This window comes from Giraffa tippelskirchi, chromosome 4 (genome assembly GCF_054371585.1).
Source record: "Giraffa tippelskirchi isolate mGirTip1 chromosome 4, T2T-mGirTip1v1.2.pri, whole genome shotgun sequence".
In the NCBI taxonomy this organism is placed as follows: domain Eukaryota; kingdom Metazoa; phylum Chordata; class Mammalia; order Artiodactyla; family Giraffidae; genus Giraffa; species Giraffa tippelskirchi.
Window position 1 is genome coordinate 146,360,835 of NC_137278.1, and position 4,281 is coordinate 146,365,115.

Sequence of the window (4,281 nt, forward strand, 5' to 3'; positions counted from 1 at the left end):
GGAGAAAAGGAAAGATATTCCCATCTGAATGCAGAGTTCCAAAGAATAGCAAGGAGAGATAAGAAAGCCTTCCTCAGCGATCAGTGCAAAGAAATAGAGGAAAACAACAGATTGGGAAAGACTAGAGATCTCTTCAAGAAAATTAGAGATACCAAAGGAACATTTCATGCAAAGATAGGCTTGATAAAGGACAGAAATGGTATGGACCTAACAGAAGCAGAAGATATTAAGCAGAGGTGGCAAGAATATACAGAAGAACTGTACAAAAACTTCACGACCCAGATAATCACGATGATGTGATCACTCACCTAGAGCCAGACATCCTGGAATGAGAAGTCAAGTGGGCCTTAGAAAGCATCACTACTAACAAAGCTAGTGGAGGTGATGGAATTCCAGTTGAGCTATTTCAAATCCTCAAAGGTGATGCTGTGAAAGTGCTGCACTCGATATGCCAGCAAATTTGGAAAACTCAGCAGTGGCCACAGGACTGGAAAAGATCAGTTTTCGTTCCAATCCCAAAGAAAGGCAATGCCAAAGAATGCTCAAACTACTGCACAATTGCACTCATCTCACATGCTAGTAAAGTAATGCTCAAAATTCTCCAAGCCAGGCTTCAGCAATATGTGAACCATGAACTTCCAGATGTTCAAGCTGGTTTTAGAAAAGGCAGAGGAACCAGAGATCAAATTGCCAATATCTGCTGGATCATCGAAAAAGCAAGAGAGTTCCAGAAAAACATCTATTTCTGCTTTATTGACTATGCCAAAGCCTTTGACTGTGTGGATCACAATAAACTGTGGAAAATTCTGAAAGAGATGGGAATACCAGACCATCTGACCTATCTCTTGAGAAACCTGTATGCAGGTCAGGAAGCAACAGTTAGAACTGGACATGGAACAACAGACTGGTTCCAAATAGGAAAAGGAATACGTCAAGGCTGTATATGGTCACCCTACTTATTTAACTTATATGCAGAGTACATCATGAGAAACGCTGGGCTGGAAGAAACACAAACTGGAATCAAGATTGCTGGGAGAAATATCAATAACCTCAGATATGCGGACGACACCACCCTTATGGCAGAGAATGAAGAAGAACTAAAGAGCCTCTTGATGAAAGTGAAAGAAGAGAGTGAAAAAGTTGGCTTAAAGCTCAATGTTCAGGAAACTAAGATCATGGCATCTGGTCCTATCACTTCAGGGGAAATAGATGGGGAAACAGTGGAAACAGTGTCAGACTTTATTTTTCTGGGCTCCAAAATCACTGTTGATGGTGATTGCAGCCATGAAATTAAAAGACGCTTACTCCTTGGAAGGAAGGTTATGGTCAACCTAGATAGCATATTTAAAAGCAGAGACATTACTTTGCCAACAAAAGTCTGTCTAGTCAAGGCTATGGTTTTTCTAGTGGTCATGTATGGATGTGAGAGTTGGATGGTGAAGAAAGCTGAGCACCTCAGAACTGATGCTTTTGAACTGTGGTGTTGGAGAAGACTCTTGAGAGTCTCTTGGACTGCAAGGAGATCCAATCAATCCATCCTAAAAGAGATCAATCCTGGGTGTTCATTGGAAGGATTGATGTTGAAACTGAAACTCCAATACTTTGGCCACCTCATGCGAAGAGTTTACTCATTGGAAAAGACCCTAATGCTGTGTAGGATTGGGGGCAGGAGGAGAAGGGGTCGACAGAGGATGAGATGGTTGGATGGCATCACTGAGTCGATGGCCATGGGTTTGGGTAGACTCCGGGATTTGGTGATGGACAGAGAGGCCTGGCATGCTGCAAGTCATGGGGTTGCAAAGAGTCGGACACGACTGAGCGACTGAACTGAACTGAACTTAACTTTCTAGATTCCATATATATGCATCAATATACGATATTCGTCTTTCTCTTTCTGACTTACTTCACTGTGTGTAATAGGCTCTAGGTTCACCCACCTCATTAGAACTGATTTGGCCACGTCATGTGGGTTGCAGGAACTTCATTCCCTGACCAGGGATCGAAGCTAGGCCTCAGCAGTAAAAGCGCTGAATCCTGACCATTGGACTATCAGGGAATTCCTCATACTTATCACATGTTAAAAATTATTTAAAAAATTACCTCATTGTAAATGTGAGTTGTAGTTAGTTCATTTCTGCTGCTGTATAATATTCATTTGAATAAACATACCACATCTTCTATTTTAATCTACTTTATCATCTGAACATTTGGTTTGTTTTCACTCTTTGGCTGTTACACAAAGTGCAGTGATTAAAATTCTTGTCCATGCCTAAGCCTGCATTTCTGTATAGTATATACTTAGGAGAAGAATTGCTGGGTCATACAACATATATGTCTTTGTTCTTGCTACATAACGTCTGTTTTCCAAAGGATTTACATCAATTTACATTCTTGGACTTCCCTGATGGCTCAAATGGTGAAGAATCCGCCTGGAATGCAGGAGACCTGGGTTCAGTCCCTGGGTTGGGAAGATCCCCTGGAGGAGGTCATGGCAACCCACTCCAGTATTCTTGCCTGTGAGAATCCCATGGACAGAGGAGCCTGGTGGGCTACAGTCCATGGGGTCACAAAGTGCTGGACACGACTGAGTGACTAAGTACAGCACACAGCACACTCTAACCAACAGTGGATAGGAGTTGCTTTTGTAGCACTTTCTCACCAACTCTTAGTTATTATCAGACTTCAGCTATAAATGACAACCCACTCCAGTATTCTTGCCTGGAAATTCCCATGGACAGAGGAGCCTGACTGACTACAGTCCATGGGTCACAAAGAGTCGGACACGACTGAGTGAGTTCACTTTCATTTCCAGCTATTCCAGTGGGCGTAGATCTCATTTTAGTTTAAATCTTGCATCCCTAATCACTAGTAAGATTGAACACCTATCAGCCATTTGGGCATTTCCTTTTATGTGAAATGCCTGGTTAAGATTTTGCCCCTACTTTTTTTTGAGTTGTCTCTCCTTCATCATGCTTTGTATATAATCTTTTTGTTAGTATCTGTAATATAAATGTTATGTAAATTACTTCTTCCACCAGAGAAGTCATTCTCCCTTCTCTTCGTGTCTTTCAATATCTTCCTAGCATCTTTTGGTGAACAGAAGTTCATAATTTTAATATTAGCCCACTCTATCAAATTTTTCCTTTAAGTGCTTTTCTTTGTCCTAATTATGCTTTTTGAAAAGATCTTTTCCCTTATTATACTCCAGTGCTACTTCTGTTATAAATCAAGCACCCATACATGTGTAGTTCTGTTTGCAGTTTCTCTTTATGTTTCCATTGATCTATGTGTCTATCATTGTAACAATCCCACAAATCTTCTACATCCTCAGTGATTTTTTTCTACTTATTTAGTCAGCTACTGAAAACTACATGGTATGATTTCTCAATATGATTGTGGATTTGTATTTCACTTCGTAACTATCAATTTCTACTTCCAACATTTTAAGGCTAAGTTATTAGGTGCATACAATTTTTTATTTGCTATAAATGTCTTACAAATTGAACTTATCATTCTTCTTTATTTCTAGTAATTGAAATAGAAAGTTTTTTCATACCATCCATGTTTTTATTTTCTAAATCTGTTACTTATATAGCATCTAGTTTTAATTATTCTCAAAGTTTTTGTCTTTTAATGAAATCATTTGATTTATTTACACTTAACACAATTATGGATTCATTGGTTTATACTATTATCAATCTATTGCCTCTCTGCTCCACATTCACCCTTCACTGCCAAGCTTATGATACTGGGATATTTCTCCCTTGTCAGCTGGCACAGTGCTTAGCTTCATCAGTGGAGGCCACTGGAGACAGAAAGGAGAGTGCAGACGTCAAAAGTATGTAGCATCCCCCATGGACATCTTCCTCTGGCACTTACAGGGAGGCTTCCGGTGAGTTTTGTCATTGGGGAACCTCACCGGGCTCTGCCATACTTTAACCAGTCCCTTCTCTATGCTATGTCTAGTGTTGAACTTTTCACATTGCCTTATAATTTGTCTAGGTGTCAGACTGTGTCCACTACTAGGATATAAGCTCTTTAAGAATAGGATCTGTGTGTTTGTTACCTCTGTTCCACAGTGCTCATCATTGTTCTAGGCAATAGCAATAATAGCTAACCTATTGTTTATGTTAACCTAGACTATGTAACCTAATGTCTGTCTTAAACATTGTCTCATATGTTTGAATACAGTGGACATTTGTGCAATGTTTGTTGATAAAAGTGTAACTTATTATTCCCATTTTTCAGGAGAGGTAAGTAAGGATCATAAAGGGAAAATAA

The 4,281-nt window shown here is 39.7% G+C and overlaps 1 non-coding gene across 1 annotated transcript; it reads right to left on the minus strand.

Moving 5' to 3' along the window:
- Nucleotides 1-1,984: 1,984 nt before the first annotated feature.
- On the minus strand, nucleotides 1,985-2,056 carry TRNAK-UUU (transfer RNA lysine (anticodon UUU)). Its single transcript has one exon. It is a non-coding gene; the product is annotated as a tRNA-Lys (tRNA).
- Between the last annotated feature and the right edge of the window lie 2,225 nt (nucleotides 2,057-4,281).